This window comes from Lissotriton vulgaris, chromosome 2_1 (assembly GCF_964263255.1).
Source record: "Lissotriton vulgaris chromosome 2_1, aLisVul1.2, whole genome shotgun sequence".
In the NCBI taxonomy this organism is placed as follows: Eukaryota; Metazoa; Chordata; class Amphibia; order Caudata; family Salamandridae; genus Lissotriton; species Lissotriton vulgaris.
In genome coordinates this window covers 1384589461-1384608269 of record NC_141687.1, presented here as the reverse complement: position 1 = coordinate 1384608269, position 18809 = coordinate 1384589461, and the positions used below count along the sequence as shown (strand labels likewise).

Here is an 18809-nt window from a genome sequence, read left to right as displayed (position 1 = left end):
AAGTACTAATATTCATGAAGAAATAGACCTCCTTCATAATAACATTAAAAATGCACTTGAACATTGTTCGACCACCCAATCCCGTTACAAACCAGGCAACAAAAAATCAGAGAGATGGTACGGACCTGAGCTTAAACTCTTAAAAAGAAACTGCACCTCCCTTGAGCATAAATGGAGAGTATCCAAGACAGATGAGACCAAAGACAGCTTCAGGAAAGCTCAAACACTCTATCACAGAGCGATCAGAAAGGCAAAAAAGGATTACTTCACACGCAGAGTATCCGAGAATAAAAATTCATCAAAAGAACTTTTTAAAATTGTTAGAGAATTATGCAACCCAACGACTCTCTCCTTACATCTTACTCCCTCACAGGAGAACTGCAACAAGCTCAATGATTTTTTCTGCAAAAAAATTGATACCATCTATGCCTCCTTTCCAAAACCAAGGACGGAAAAAAATGAACAATATGTACCAACCGTTGCACATACCATCTGTCACAGTTTTGGCCCTTTTTCAGAAGAGGAGGTAGAAAAAGTCATGCTTGAGGTCAAGTCTGGTTCACCACTTGACCCATGTCCACATCACATTTTCTCCCAGCTTACCCCTGTAATATGTCCAGTAGTTACTAGAGCACTCAATCTCTCCCTTAGTTCTGCCGAATTCCCAAAATCATGGAAACAGGCCCTAGTTACCCCTCTAGTAAAGAAGGCTGGGGCAGACGTTAACAATCCAGCCAATTACAGACCAATATCCCAGTTACCTTACTTATCAAAGGTCCTGGAGAAGTTGGTCAACAGACGACTTTCCACATTTTTGGAAGTTAACGGTTTGCTGGACGCTTCACAGACAGGGTTCCGGACAAACAATAGCACCGAAACTACACTCTTAGCGGTGACAGACAGTATTAGGACCAAGGTGGATCAAGGTAGTACAGTCGCTCTGATACTCCTTGATTTATCAGCGGCTTTTGATACCGTACCCCACCATCAATTGTTGAACACCCTGGCAGAGAAAGGAATTCAAGACAAAGCATAAGGATGGTTACAATCGTTCCTAGCTGATCGAACCCAATCAGTTCGCCTGGGTGACTATACATCCCCTCCGCAACCTATAAAATACGGAGTTCCCCAGGGGGCGTCGTTGAGCCCAACCCTGTTCAACGTGTTCGTCTCCTCGTTGGCAACCATCGGTAAAAAGTGGGGTGTCGAAATGTGCTCCTATGCGGACGACACCCAGCTGATGGTCACCATTGATGAAAATGATGACTCTAAAACTAGATTGACGAACTGCCTGACTGAACTGGCAACTTGGATGCAGGACCACTGTCTCAGACTAAATGCTGACAAATCTGAAATTCTATTGTTCGGCAGAGGCACACAGGTCTGGGACAACAGCTGGTGGCCAAGCGACTTGGGCTTGCCTCCCAATCCTACTACAAAAGCCAAAAATTTAGGAATAACACTGGATAAGGACTTATCCATGAAATCCCATGTTTCAATAGTTTGTGGCAGAGGCTTCGGCCTTCTGAAGATGCTTAGACGAGTCTTCCCCTGGGTTCCGACAGATTGCAGGAAAACACTAGTCCAATCACTATTGATGAGTAGGTTGGACTACGGTAATTCACTGTTTGTGGGAATGGCAGACTACCTCTTCTCCAAATTACAGATGGTTCAGAATGCCGCTGCCAAAGCCATCTGTAATAAAAGAAAATACGACTCAGCCAAAAACTGCATGCGTGAGCTTCATTGGCTTCCAATGCGACAACGAGCCATTTTCAAACTGATGTGTATTTCACACAAAGTACTCCACGATACAGGCCCCATCATCCTACATGACATGATCAGATTTCATAAACCCTCTAGAAATCTACGATCTATGACGTCAGGAAGAGCATCCATCACCCGAGCTCGGACTGTCAGGATGGGAGAGCGGGCCTTCTCTCACATTGCCGCAACAAAGTGGAATGAGTTACCCCCTAAACTCAGAACAACTGACTGCTTCCTTGCATTTAGGAAACAATTAAAAACATTCCTCTTCCCCAGGCCAGATCAATAATTCTCAACTAGTGCCGCTGTCAAATCATCTGCAATTTTTCCTCAGCGCCGTGATGTCCTTTCAGGATGAATGTTAGCGCTTTACAAATAAAATAAATACAAATACAAATACTTTTAAGCACTGTTTTTTTGTATAATATTTAGAACTTCATATCTCGGGTTCTACTTATTGGATTTTTGTCCTTTTGGTATTGTTTTACTCAAATAACTATTGTCTATTGTTCTAAACTAGTGTGGAGACTTTTTTCAATGTTTTCACTGTGTTACTGAGATGTAAATGTTGCAAAAATACTTAACATATTTCCTCTTGAGTTAAGCCTGACTGCTTTGTGCCAAGCTACCAGAGGGTGAGCATAGGTCAATTTATGGTGTCTATCTGATTTAGCCTGACTAAAATTGTGGTCCCTACTTGGACATGGTGCCTCACCTGCCAACTAGTGACCCAATTTCTTAACAGTGTATATATTGTATTGTATTGTGGTATACTTATATAGCGCAACCTGTCACCACCAAGGGCATCCTGGCGCTTTGAACAATGATCCAGCAAATTCAGCAACTAGCCTGTCCTAGGGAAGAGGTAGGTTTTCAACGCCTTTCTAAAGGCTAAAAGATCCTCGAGACTACTTAGGGATAATGTCAGGGAGTTCCAGAGTTTGGCCGCCGCTACTCTGAACGATCGGCCACCCATCCTCACTCTCTGGAAGCGCGGGACTACTAATAGCCTGGATGACGAGGAGCGTAAAGCTCGAGAAGGAAGATACCAAGCAAACATTCTCCGCAACGGGATCGGTCCCAAGCCATGAATAGCTCTAAACACAATGCACGCTGCTTTGTAGCGAATGCGAAGGTGGACCGGCAGCCAATGGAGTTCCTGTAGCGCTGCTGTGGACGAGCTGTAGTAGGGGCGGGAAAGGGCGAGTTTGGCAGCCAGATTTTGTACCCTTTGAAGCTTGCCCAGCAGTGTTACAGGGGCATCCAACAGTAGTGCGTTACAGTAGTCGAGTCGACTTAGGATGGTACTCCGCACTACTTCGGATCTGGCTTGCTCAGGGAGGAGAGGTAGAGCCTTACGCAGCATGCGGATAAGCATCATGCACGTTGAAGTGGTCTTGTTTACGTGCAGGTCCAGCTGCAAATTGGGCCCAAAAATGACCCCCAGATTACGCGCCGAATGTGTGGCTGACACCGTCTCTGAAAATGACGGGGGCCAAAAATCGTTTGGGAGATCTCTGGGAACTCGGTCACTGGAACAGTGCAGAACCTCTGTTTTAGTTCCATTGAACTGTAATGAGTTCAAGCGGAGCCAATCCGCTGTAGCCTGCATGCACGATGGAAAGTCTCCAATGGGACCGCATCCTATGTGGAGAGATCATCATTTGATTATCATATTGTGGGAAAGAGTGAGTGAGACCATATTTTTGAAGTTAGGGGAAATTGGAATTTATTTCTGATTTGTGATGCTCCTGTAATTCCTGGAGTTTACTATATTTATTTATATCATTTATAAAGCGCACTGTTACCGACCGGTGTCCTGGCTCTGAAGTGATAGCTCCCCTAAGTATCCGATCACCAGCCTAGTTCGTGAAGAGCCATGTTTTTAGACTTTTTCGAAAAGCCATCAGGTTAACGCTTTGTTTTAGGGGCATAGGTAAGGCATTCCAGGCGGTTGCCGCCCCTCTGACAAAACTTCTGCCCCCCAGCGCACCTTCCTGAGCGGGCTGTCTTAATCAGCCACATACTGGCCGACCTAAGTTGTCTGCCTGGCTTGTACCATTGGAAGTACTTCTGGAGAAACAATGGACCAAATCCATGTGCCGCCTTATAGACTATGCACAAAGATTTAAACAAGATACGTTTACACACTGGCAGCCAGTGCAACTTCTCCAGCTCCCGGGAGACTGATGCAAACTTGGGCAGTCCGGTAATGAGACGGGCAGCAGCATTTTGCTGAACCTGAAGTTTATTAAGCAGCCCCTGCTGGGCCTCAAGAAGTGGACTATTTCAATAGTTAAGACGGGAGAGCACAAGTGTCGTCACCACCGTCTTTTTGCACCCCTCCGGCAGGAGGGGGAGGATCTTCCTGATGATTTTCAGGGTCCAATGGATAGAAGAAATCAGCGCATTAACTTGAGGTTTGAAGGAAAGTTGATCATCAATGAGAACTCCCAAGTTCTTAACCTTCGTTACGGGAGAAGGAGGGGTTCCTATTTCTTCAGGCCACCATTTGGGCCTCCAGAAGTTTACTTTTGAGCCAAAAACTAGGACCCCAGTTTTGGAGGAGTTCAATTTTAGGCAGTTTCTTGCCATCCATGTGTGATGGAAATGCTCATTTCACATTGCCAAAAGCTTGTATGGCACTTGTTACCTAGGATTCTTTATTGCAAAGATTTATCATGTGGAACATCTGCATGACCCCGTGTCGGAGACAAATTCTAGGTCTAAGTGAGGAGTAAGTGATGGAGAAGTAGTAGGGGATATATTTGGTGTGATGATCTCATCCGTGGGGGTGATTTTTAATGACTTTAAGATTAGGAAGTTGTCCAGTATAGTGGATAATTTAGCTACTAGTACAGCAGGTGCTTTATTAGTGATAGATATGGAAATGTGAGCTATTATGTCTATGGTCTTGCAAAACCGCACTGCATTAGCGTTAGAAATGGGGTTTCTGGTTGGCTAGAGTAGGCATCTAAGCAAGGCAGAACCCACCACTCTAGTAAGTATAGTAAGTTACACCCCAAAGATAACATGTGCTGACTCTCTTGAAGCCTGGGGCAGAGCAGGAGGGTTATCATCAGAGGCAATGTGCAAAGCGTTTGCGTAACACACTCACATAGAAAAACAATTAACACACTACAAAAGAGACTCCACACATGGTTATATAAGGATAGTCTTCTATATTATAAACATTAGCACCAAAATGATTATAATGCAGCATATTTCTTTCTGGATGTCTATATACAATGATAACACTCAGTAACCTGATCATACAAGATAACAAGCATTTGCAATGCAATAGGTCTCACATTTGCTAGAGCTTGAGCTATTGGCATTGGAAATGACAATACCTTTTATTTATCTGTGTTGAAAATCTGCAAGCAGTACATAGTCAAGTCAAGTCAAGAATTTATATAGCGCGCTACATACCCAGAGGGTCTCAAGGCGCTTGAGGAGGGGTGGGGAATTACTTGTCAAATATCCACGTTTTAAGTTGCTTTCTGAATGCTAGGTGGTTCTGGGTAAGGCGAAGGTAAGTGGGAAGTGAGTTCCAGGTTTTAGCTGCCAGGTAGGAGAAGGATCTGGTTGCTGCTTACGAGAAGCAAGGCTGGCAGTAATCGGGCCTCTTTTACTGCCAGCCATGCATCTTGTAAGCAAGGACCATAAGTACAAAATGCATTTTGCAGCTTTTAAAAACACATAAATAAACTGAATTGTAAATTACAATGGCAATAGCTCAAACTGTTGCAAATGCGAGACCTATTGCATTGCAAAGGCTTGTCCTTGCTGATGACTAGGGCAACGTCACACAACATCTTCTTTAGCAGTACCAGTTAGGGCCACAAGACCCCAACCTGCTATGCATAGGTGAGAGCAGCGCATTCCAAGGACACTGCACCTGCACTCTCCCAACCAGAAGGACCAAACTGCTCAATGTCTTCTGGGATCTGCTATTAATCCTGTCGCCTCAGCTTGAACTGACTCCCATTGGATTTTCAGTTTCCAATACCGCATTTTCGGGAAAGGAAAGGTGAACACCTTCTGTTCTTGGCAGCTCCGCATCGATTTGATCTCCCCACACCATCTTATGTCGCTCTGTACGGCTGTGTACAGTGCACAGGCATTCCTTCTGGCTGCCATTGTCCTGGACCTCCTTTCCCACCTTTGTGCCACGGACCAGCAGGGAGTGCTTCCTTTGTCCCCTGTGTGCCTGCAAGCTTATAGAAAAGCGTATTTGCTGATCTGAATGTGTATGGGCGCTGCACCCCCACTTAGCTTGAATGGCTTGTAACTCTCCCTCCATTATGCAAAAAGAGGCAGAACACCCCTCACTCCAAAGCTGAGGAGGTGAAAGTTGCAAATACGCCCAGGTATTCAAGTTGATCTAACATCTCCCTGACCTGTTTTTTCACTTCTTGTTTTATCGGGTACTGTCTCTGTGGAGTTGGAATAGTTTTTTCTGGGATTACATTGTGAGGTGACATCAGCATCCAACCCAACATGGTTGCAATATAATGCTGGAGCAAAGTGCTATTGCCCACTCCTGCGCATATGTATGTTTTAAGTATATTGAAACAAGGTTGGAAAAACCCAGTAACAATTTCAGGCGACCATTCTTTTTCAGCTAAAAGGATGTGATAGCTGTAAGTTAGGTTCTCCTAAAAGAGACATTTAATTTTCCTGGGTTTGTCCCCCTCCATTAGGAGTGTTATTTCATGAAACGTATGTGGGACACGGATCTATGACAGAATTTCGACAGACAGAATTTCGACCTACACAAATATCGGCGTAATTATATCGATAGCAAAAATATCGACGCCCTATGTACAACATGGTAAGTACCAAAATATCGAAAAAATAATATCGATGTTAAAAATATCGTTGTCAAATATATCGATTTTTTGGGATTTAAAATAACATAAAAAATACTGTTAATAATACTTATTAATTACTTAAACATATTTAAATATATGTAATAATGGTAAAAAAAATAATAATACATATTTATTTAAAAAAAAAAACATTAAAAATCATATATAATATATACTTACTTAACAATAATTACTATTCCCACTCCAGTGGGTGCAACATTAGGGAAAACTGACCCTGAACCCTAAAAATACCCCTTTACCCAAAAACCTAAAACTGACCCTGAACACTAAAAATACCCATTTACCCAAAAACTGAAAACTGACCCTGAACCCAAAAAATACCCCTTTACCCAAGAACTGAAAACTGACCCTGAACCCAAAAAATACCCCTTTACCCAAAAACTGAAAACTGACCCTGAACCCTAAAAATACCCCTTTACCCAAAAACTGAAAACTGACCCTGAACCCAAAAAATACCCCTTTACCCAAAAACTGAAAACTGACCCTGAACCCTAAAAATACCCCTTTACCCAAAAACTGAAAACTGACCCTGAACCCAAAAAATACCCCTTTACCCAAAAACTGAAAACTGACCCTGAACCCTAAAAATACCCCTTTACCCAAAAACTGAAAACTGACCCTGAACCTTAAAAATACCCCTTTACCCAAAAACTGAAAACTGACCCTGAACCCTAAAAATACCCCTTTACCCAAAAACTGAAAACTGACCCTGAATCCTAAAAATACCCCTTTACCCCAAAAACCAAAACTGAACCAGAACCCTAAAAATACCCCTTTACCCAAAAACCCAAAACTGACCCTGAACCCTAAAAATACTCCTTTTCCCAAAATTAATTAATATTACAATTAAATTACTTCCCACCCTATTCCCCTATAAACCCACAACCCGCTCCAGTAGTAAAACATATAATTTAGTAAAGAATATACATAAATTATCAATTATTCTATTAATTAATTAAAATAATTCCATGCAAATTAATATTTAATAGCAAAATAAATTAATCATGAAAAAATAATTATTTAATTAAAAATAAATTACTTCCCACCCTATTCCCCTATAAACCCACAACCCGCTCCAGTAGTAAAACATATAATTTACTTACAAATATACATAAATTATCAATTAATTAATCAATTAATCAATTAAAATAATTCATTGCCAATTAATATTTAATTGCAAAATAAATTAATCATTAAAAAATAATTATTTAATTACAAATAAATTACTTCCCACCCTATTCCCCTATAAACCCACAACCCGCTCCAGTAGTAAAACATATAATTTACTTAAAAATATACATAAATTATCAATTAATTAATCAATTAATCAATTAAAATTATTCATTGCCAATTAATATTTAATTGCAAAATAAATGAATCATTAAAAAATAATTATTTAATTACAAATAAATTACTTCCCACCCTATTCCCCTATAAACCCACAACCCGCTCCAGTAGTAAAACATATAATTTACTTAAAAATATACATAATTTATCAATTAATTAATCAATTAATCAATTAAAATAATTCATTGCCAATTAATATTTAATTGCAAAATAAATTAATCATTAAAAAATAATTATTTAATTACAAATAAATTACTTCCCACCCTATTCCCCTAAAAACCCACAACCCGCTCTGGTAGTAAAACATATTATTTACTTTTATATATTTTTTATTTATAAAAACATATTGAACACATATTATAACAATTAATTTAAATACTTAACTAAAATTTCTAACACATATTAGTAAATCAAAATTACTTACATCGATATATATGCTATCGATATAAGTAATTTCGATATTACTTACCTTAGGGTCGATATTCTGGCCATCGATATTCTGGACATCGATATTCTGTCCCATCGATATTAGCAACTCGATATAAGTGTAAGTCGAAATTAAAAAATCGATATTTTGACTGTTTACCGTGGGACACTTACCCTCGTATCAGGTGTCTCCACAGTGATATGGTAATTCAACTCTGCTGTCACCAGAAATTCCATCAGTTTCTGGTGAGCGATTGTTACTTCTGCTGCGCTGTCTAGCATCATCAGAGCCAATTATCCATTCAGAAATTAAGTCTTCAGAATTCTGGGCATGTCCAACTTTAAGACCTGCTACTTCTTCTTTTTAAATTGATGTTTTGATTTTGGCTTTTCTTCTTTTTAGGTCTCGGAGAGAGACCTATAGCTGTCCATTCTCAAAGCTGACTTTTTATGAGGAGGATTCTCAACAGTTCACGTGAAATCACGTGACCACAAGCTCCTTCATGCACAAGCTTGTATTTCCCCACAGGCTTCCCCCTGCCAGCAGCATTTGCCACATCAAAGGCTTCAGCTGCCCCGCCCCCCGCCGTCACTTATTCACGGCTGCGCCTCGCATTTCCCCACAGGCTTCCCCCTGCCAGCAGCATTTGCCACATCAAAGGCTTCAGCTGCCCCACCCCCCGCCGTCACGTATTCACGGCTGCAGGCCATGCCTTGTTCTTGGTCCCCTCCAGCTTGAGCAAAGGAATCGGCTAATTTCAACCACGGGGTCAGCTCGCTATGACTGCCTGCCGTCTCCCCTTTCACAAGGGGCATATGAACATACAACGTAGATACCTTCAATGCCAGGGAATCATGTAGTCAAATGTGTTTTTTCAGGGCACACGTTTTTTGGGTATTAATCTAGTAGTTTGTTTTTTGGATGATGGCCTACCTGCTTCCCCAACAATACAGTTTTGCAAAGCACTTGAAAAAAAATTAACAATAAAGCAAGAAATTGTCTGCCAACGCCAGACCCAGTGGTTTTGGCTGTCCTTGTTAGCCCTGGGGAGGGCGATCCCACTCACAAACTTTGCGCTGTTTATGTATTTAAATTCACCTGCGCTATGTATTCCCTCGGTGGGGTGCAGTGGAGTGGAGTGGAGAAGTCTGCAGGTCAGAGTCCCCTTGCCATCTGGGTGGAGTGAACTTTGAACCGCTGACAGGTACTTGTCTCTGTATCTGCTCTTGCCATGCGGGGAATGGTGGCCTCGCACGGGCTGAGCATGGTGCACATGGGCCTCGAACTCTTGCTTGGGTAGTATTCAACGGACAGAGGTGAGATGCAGTGAACGGTGGTCCCCTCACATCACTCGGCCCGTTGTCCGCTGACCAGTGATGGCTACAAACATGGAATCATGGTGGAGCGGAGATAAATAGTCAATGCTCGTTAACCGAGAAGCGTTGCTTTGGAAAAACATTTGAGTGACCATTGCTGTAGAAAAGTTGTAAGAGCAGAGTGAAATGCTAATACTCGCACAACCATGCATGTGGTGTGGGCTTGTAAACGAAGAGCAGTCTGATGAAGACAATATGCATGTCACCTTTTCTGTAGGCTGTCAGGCCATTAAGTTGTGTTACTTTGTCTTAACTATCATATGCTGCAGCAATAATGTGCATGTTTGTCTCGGTGCACAACTCAAATCTTCTTTCATTACTACAAAACAAAGGACGTGTTTAGTAAACGTGTTGTAGAAAGGACATGTTTGGCAAGAGCTTTTAATTCAGGAACCTCATATCAGCCACCCACGTCGATTCCGATTTTTTATTAAACCTTATGTTTTCATTATCGTCTTTGGGTCTGCTAATGGAGTTTTTGAACGTATGATTTCATGGAAAAATTACCATGTGTTTAGTATTTCAAAAAGTTGAAAGTTGGAAAGGTTTCTTAGAAAGGTTTATCTAGTGCTTTCTCCCCGTGCACTCGGTTTTACAATTAATAAGTAACCGAATTATATTCTCATTTAGCCTCTACTATGAATTGCTTACTTGTCCATTTTGTGTTGCTCGTTGGCGCCCACCCCTCATTAAATTCCTTCTATAAAGTTTCCCCCCGCCGATGCTTTACATTCTACTCAGCGCATGCTGAATCTAGAACAGGTTTGTCCGCAATTTGTTTTTCAAGATTGTTTGGAGACGCTGTGATTTCGTTGAATGTTTCGCACCATGCGTCTTTCACCGAGGAAGTGCCAACTTAGTTTACAAAAAGGACATACTTTAAAATCCGTAATCGGGCATTTGGTGAATAATTTACTGTAGAAACTTGGGACAGAATACTATATTTTTTTCCCCTTTGGCAGATGTGCAGACTAGCGCAAATTCCTGCGGCTGTTTTTAGGTCGAGTAATTTATTATTAGGTCGAGTAATTTATTACTCAAAACTATTGTGTTGAAACCAACTCTTAAAACCAAGGGCTTTGGGAGACAGATAACGCACAGTGCATGTGCCCGTGCACGCGCATTTCTCCCGAGCCTCTGCATCACACTTCAAAGGAATTCCTTCCGCTCCTTATCTCCTCAGTCACTTAGCGTCTACGTGTGTCTCCCAGGCTCCTCACATGTCCTCAGGGCATCACACTTCTAACGTGAACGACCGTCTGCTCCTTGGAATGTTGGCATGGTTGCCCAGTGCTGCCTGATCTTCTTCAAAGGCAGCTTGTAACCCGAGCTGCCCTCTGCCTTTTCATTCTGAACTCTTTCTTGGATTTCACACACAGTCCATAGCGCTTCCTTCTACCTTTCACGAGGCACACACACACACCACCAGCCATCAGTGCACGCTTTCACCAGGCGCGCACACACACACACCATCAGCCATCAGTGCACGCATTCACCAGGCATACACACCACCGGCCGTCAGTGCATGCTTTCACCAGGCACACACACACACCACCGGCCCTCAGTGCACACTCTCACCAGGCACAGACACCATCAGCCATCAGTGCCCGCATTCACCAGGCATACACACCACCGCAAGTCAGTGCAGGCTTTCACCAGGCACGCACACCACCAGCCGTCAGTGCAGGCTTTCACCAGTCACACACCACCAGCTGTCAGTGCACGCTTTCACCAGAGACACACACTACCAGCCATCAGTGCATGCTTCCACCAGGCACACACACCACAAGCCGGACAGGCACACACACACCACCAGCCATCATTGCATGCTTTCAACCGGCACACACACACACCACCAGCCATCAGTGCACGCTTTCACCAGGCATACACACCACCGGCCGTCAGTGCACACTTTCACCAGGCACAGACACCATCAGTCATCAGTGCACGCTTCCACCAGGCACACACCACCAGCCGTCAGTGCACGCTTTCACCAGACACACACACACACCGCCAGCCATCAGTACACGCTTTCACCAGGCATACACACCACCGGCCATCAGTGCACACTTTCACCAGGCACACAGACACACACACCAGCAGCCATCAGTGCACGCTTTCACCAGGCATACACACACACCAGCAGCCATCAGTGCACGCTTTCACCAGGCATTCACACCACCGGCCATCAGTGCACGCTTTCACCAGGCACACACACCACCGGCCGTCAGTGCTCGCTTTCATCAGGCACACACACACACACTACCAGCCATCAGTGCACGCTTTCACCAGGCATACACACCACCGCCCGTCAGTGCACGCATTCACCTGGCACACACACACACACCACCAGCCTTCAGTGCACGATTTCACCAGGCATACACACCACCGGCTGTCAGTTCACACTCTCACCAGCCACAGACACCATCAGTCATCAGTGCACGCATTCACTAGGTATACACACCACTGGCCATTAGTGCACGCTTTCACCAGGCACACACACACACACCACCAGCCATCAGTGCACGCTTCCACCAGGCATACACACCAATGGTCCTAAGTGCACACTCTCACCAGGCACAGACACCATCAGCCATCAGTGCACACATTCACCAGGCATACACACCACCGCCGTCAGTGCACGGTTTCACCAGGCACACACACACACCACCAGCCATCAGTGTACGCTTTCACCAGGCATACACACCATCAGCCGTCAGTGCACGCTTTCACCAGGCACACACACACACCACCAGCCATCAGTGCACGCTTTCATCAGGCATACACACCACTGGCCGACAGTGCACACTCTAAACAGGCACAGACACCATCAGTCATCAGTGCACGCTTTCACTGGGCACAAACACCACCAGCCGTCAGTACACGCTTTCACCAGGCACACACACACACCACCAGTGCACGCTTTCACCAGGCATACACAGCACCGGCCATCAGTGCACACTCTCACCAGGCACAGACACCATCAGCCGTCAGTGCACGCTTTCACCAGGCACACACACCACCAGCCATCAGTGCACCATTTCTACAGGCTCACACACCACCAGCCATCAGTGCACACATCAATTGTTAATGCATCCACAATTAACTATTGTAGCAATGGCAGTGGCACACTTTACTTTTAAACATATTCATCTAAAGCGCAGCATGCCACCATTCCCTCACACTCAGCACTCTCACACACTCTGCAATGGAAAATACACTCCAAATACCACTCAGTGCCACATAATTGCATGCCACATAATTACACTGCACTCAATGCAACATACACTTCAAATACCACTCAGTGCCACATAATTTCACTCCACATAATTACACTGCACTCAATGCAACATACATTCCAAATACCGCTCAGTGCCACATAGTTATATGCAACATAATTACACTGCACACAATGCAACATACACTCCAAATACCACTCAGTGCCCTATAATTACACACCACATAATTACACTCTACTGAATGCAACAGACACTCCACACAATACCACCCAGTGCTACATAATTATATGCTGCATAATTACACTGCACTCATGCAACATACACTCCAAACAATACCACTCAGTGCCACATAATTACACGCCACACAATTACACTCTACTGAATACAACATACACTCCCCACACAATACCACTCAGTGCCACATAATTATATGCTTCATAATTACACTGCGCTCACCGCAACATACACTCCAAATACCACTCAGTGCCACATAATTACACTGCACTCAATGCAACATACACTCCAAATAACACTCAGTGCCACATAGTTACAAGCCACATAATTACACTGCACTCAATGCAACATACACTCCAAATACCACTCAGTACCACATAATTACACGCCACATAATTACACTCTACTGAATGCAACACACACTCCACACAATACCACTCAGTGCTACATAATTATATGCTACATAATTACACTGCACTCAATACAACATACACTCCAAATACCACTCAGTGCCACATAGTTATATGCAACATAATTACACTGCACACAATGCAACAGACACTCCAAATACCACTCAGTGCCGCATAATTACACACCACATAATTACACTCTACTGAATACAACAAACACTCCACACAATACCACTCAGTGCCACATAATTATATGCTACATAATTACACTGCACGCAACGCAACATACACTCCAAATACCACTCAGTGCCACATATTTACACGCCACATAATTACATTGCACTCAATGCAACATACACTCCAAATAACACTCAGTGCCACACAGTTACGCGCCACATAATTACACTGCACTCAATGCAACGTACATTCCAAATACCACTGAGTGCCACATAATTACACGCCACATATTTACACTGCACTTAATGCAACATACACTCCAAATACCACTCAGTGCCACATAATTATATGCTACATAATTACACAGCATTCAATGCAACATACACTCCAAATACCACTCAGTGCCACATAATTACACGCTACATAATTACACTGCACTCAATGCAACATACACTCCAAATACCACTCAGTGCCACATAATTACACGGCACACAATTACACTCTACTGAATACAATATACACTGCCCATATTACCACTCAGTGCCATATAATTACATGCCTCATACTTACACTCTACTCAATGCAACATAAATACACTTTATCTGTCTATCTATCTATCACCCTTCTATCTGTCTATCTCTCTATCACCCTCACTCTATCTATCTATCTATCTATCTATCTATCTATCTATCTATCTATCTATCTATCTATCTATCTATCTATCTATCTATCTATCTATCTATCTATCTATCTATCTATCTATCTATCTATCTATCTATCTATCTATCTATCTATCTATCTATCTATCTATCTATCTATCTAACGCCCTCACTCTATCTATCGCCCTCCCTCTATCTATCTATCGCCCTCACTCTATCTATCTATCGCACTCACTCTATCTATCCATCACATCACCACAGCATCAGTCAGCACCACCAGAGCATCACTCAGGGGTACCACAACATCACTATGCGCTACCACAGCATCACTGAACGCCACAACATCAATCGTCGCCACCACAACATCACTCCGCGCCGCCACAGCATCAATCTTTGCAACCATTCAACAACTGGTTCAAATATGTTCTCTCAATGTTTCAAGCTTCATTTCAAATGTCACAAAAATATGTTAATAGTTCACTTCTGTTCTTGGATTTTCATCACAATAAAATACAATGAACATAATCTTCACAAAAGTTATTTACAACAGCTATTGCCATTATAAATTACAATAACTTAAGTATTAATTATTAAAAAAAGTAAAAGCCGTTTTTATTTGTAATATCAATGCATCTAAGTCACGTAAATACAACACATATTGTATTACAAATGCTATAGGTGTCACATTTGCGAAAGTTAAAACTATTGGCATTGTAAATGACGAAGCTATTCAATTCACTATTTTCCAAACCAACACATTAATAAAAAAATTGTCATTTACAATACCAATAGCTCAAACTTTCCTAATGCGAGACCTATTGCATTGCAAATGCTTGTTTGGAATTATAGTCTGAAGCGTGTTGTGTTTCTCTGGATTTAGTAATCTCTTCTTGTTTGTGTTCTGACCATCTTTCCCTCTGGGAGTTTTTTGATAAACCCTGAAAGGAACAAGAGGAATTTGTATCAGTATCCTGATACCTGTCAGGTTTTTTTTTTTATGTCATCTTGATTCCTAAGGGTGTACCTCCTTTCGGAGGGCTCCTGTTGATGAGACCCACCCCTGGATTGTGATCTATTCTCTCTATTCATTTGTTTTTTATTGTTATCCTATTTCTTCTTGGAAGAATCTGGTGCTTGCTTGGTGTTCTCTTTCTCAGGGTCACTCATGAGTTGAGATGTTGTTACTCTAACTCCCACACTATCTCTATCTAATTCAGCATACGTATCTTTGATAATTTTAGGTAATTCACACTCCTGTTGTAAAGAAGTGAAATCCATCAGGCGTTGGTGTATTGCCACAACTGATGCCTCCCCTTTTATATTTGCTAATTAATAGCTGATACCTGGGAAAAATGTCCTAACAATTTCATCCCTAAGTTCAGTGCAGGTTCTATTCAATACCCGTTCTGTATCTGTCTTAATACCTCAGGTATTACTGTTATTGAAGGGATACCATGAGTTCTGGAATATATGGCATAGAAAACGGTACCCAAAGTGGCAAAATCCTCTATCAGGGGAGCTACCCCCATTGGCAAGCAGATTGTTAACATTCTGTGTCTTTCTTGAGGGCTTGTGTGTGGAAATAATGCCTCTATCTGTTTATGAGCTATCCAGAATGGCATTTGCTCAAGTGTAGTGGGCATTTTACCCATAATTGCGTGTAGCGTTTGTGATGTTATTTTAGTTGTAGATTCCTTTTTTTGTCCTGCTGGTGTAGCCCTTTTTCGTTTGTGTGTGGGAGGGTGCCTTTTAACCAGCTTATGTGCTCCTGGTAGGTGAGCGGAACTTCAATGTCCTCATACGGACAATATTAATTTGGTGTTTCATCTTCACTGAAAGAATGAAATGTATTTGATTGTGCATCTGCTTGTGGGAATTTAACCCAGGAATAGAATACCTCTGTTCTGTATGATTGTGTGCCTCAATCACGAATGTTGCTGTCCCACCCCTAGCTGGGACTCCATAGTCTGCTTGTTTTAAAGTAAGGGCAGTTCTGATATTTTCTAAAATGTTTATTTCATCTTCTTCTTCCTCCCTTGCAGCGGCGTCTTCATGGGAAACCCCACGTCCTGTTAGCAGTACCTTAACTAGATAAATGGTCAGTCCCTAGAACCATTATGTAGTGCAATGGCAGGGGAAATATAGGTGACAGATTAGGTTGCTACCTAAGCCTATATTTGGGTACCTACGTGGAACATAACACTGGGCTTGCAAATCTTGATATAATAACTGTGGTATGAAATTGCATCCTGAGTGCAGCGGGCAGTGCTGCGAAGAGTATTTCTGCTCAGCTGCTTCCATTAGGGGCCAAATGGCAGGGACAGGAAACTGGAGGGTACATACAGGTTGACACCGCACTGTGCTCTATTAGGTGCTTCAAACGGTGTCTGAGGTGCACACTCCCTGAAGGATCTCAGAATAGGCCTCGCCGCTTTATTTCCCTATAGCTGCGAAGTTGGGGCTGAGTGTATTTTAAGCATATCCATTATTACTCAAATGCTTAATTGTTTCCTTATTTGGAAATATAACAGATATACATTAAAGCTTACACAAAAGCGTATTTGCGCATAAAATATTTTTCTTTTTCTTTTTACATCTACAAGGGAAAGTATGGGGGGCGTGGCTAGCAGCCGAGCCTGCCAGACGTGAGCTGAGTAAGCTCCGTTCTATAACCCCTGTAATTTTGTCAATTATCCTGTAACCTGGCATCAAATCCCTCATCCAGTACCTCCGTGACGAAGTGACCCTGTTAGCAGAGTAAGAGAGCTTCTGGAGACGCCGGGAAGCCCAACTGGACTGATCACACCGGAGCCGCAGTGTGGCCTACAGAGCAAGGCAAAGCAGCGACCCACAGTTGCAGCACGCTGGACCGGAAGTGGCTACTAGGCAGAGAAGGAGTGGGCACGGCTGCGCACCATCGATCACCGGCGGAAAAACGGCACCGGAGCACCGGGTGCTTGCAGGCGCTTGCCCCGATACATGTGAGGAGAGCTCTGAATGAATGAGCAGTAGCCGAACCTCGGCGAACACACAACGGACCTGCAGATAGCAGACAGCGGATGCGGAGGTGACCCCCCCTGGGCCTGCACACCAGCGGTAGGCGGGTAGACCAGTGGGCAGGCACCTGTGTCGGTCCCCAGGGCCCCCGTGACATTCCATAGCTGGCGACCTGCGGATCGATCTCCGGTGGCCTGGGGAGGAGAGACGCACCAAAGAAAGGGCAGGTGGGACGCCGGAGAAAGGGTCCGGTGTGCAGACCTCCGTAATGCTCGGGGATAACGGCAGGGGAGGCATAACCCAGAGTCTGAGCGGCGTGAGGAGAGGGAGGACCGGCACCGGAGGAGCAGAGTGCGAGCCTGGGCGCCCTTGCGGGAAGACATCACAGGAGACTGCACCAACCCCACCGGCGCACTGTGAAGCGGGGAGCGGCCGCCCAGCCCAGCGAGACCAGGAGACCCATGGCTGGGAGCAGAGAGAAGTGGTGAACTGGAGGCATACAACCAGGACGGGGCCGGGAAAAGTGACCTCGACACCCGACGGCATTTGTGGAGGCACGCCGGGGACGGTCACGAAGAACATCGTGCCTTGGAACCGGGGCCCCGGAGTGCCGATTGATGCTGCCCCTTCACCTCGGCGTGGCAGCCATTTTAATGTGAACATGGCAAGGAAGGTGACTGATAAATGGTGGTGAGGGAGAAGGACACAACATCAGGGGGCTAAGACTGAATGAAGGCGCTCTGCACATTCGCACACACAGCCGCATACAGGCAGGAGCCACAGTACCCGGACAGTGTGAACCTGGTTTCATGTCCCCCCCGCACAGGGGCGCAGCGACCGGGGGTCCACACACCACGGCACAGTGAAGGTGCTGGTCCCACAACACAGGACACAGAACCAAGTAGCTGACGACCTCCTGATTGAGGGATATTATTGGAGTAGTGCCGGGCGTACTGGAGCATAGCATACCGAGCCACCAAGATAGCGGTAAGGCGGTAGCCACAGTGCTGAGAACCAATTGGAGCTCGCTGGGAAATAGGGCGAAAGGCCAGGGGCACCATCACCGGAGCGAAATAGGAACGGCGGCACGACCGCACTGTCTCATGATTTGCAACAGCCCGGGACTACGACGGACAGAAGGAAGTGCGGGAAGCCCACACCAGGAGGGGACAAACCATTGTAGCACTCACCACACGCTTCTTCTCACAAGTGGAGGTCGGGAGGACCCGCATAAAAGACACTTGCCCTCAGGGAGGAAGACGGACACATCACGGTATTAGT

At 44.1% G+C, this 18809-nt stretch overlaps 1 protein-coding gene across 1 annotated transcript in view; it reads right to left on the bottom strand.

The window, feature by feature from the left end:
- The window catches only part of LOC147732612 (contactin-associated protein-like 5), a 1641055-nt gene that overhangs the window by 734349 nt on the left and 887897 nt on the right, over positions 1-18809 (bottom strand). The window lies entirely within an intron of this gene.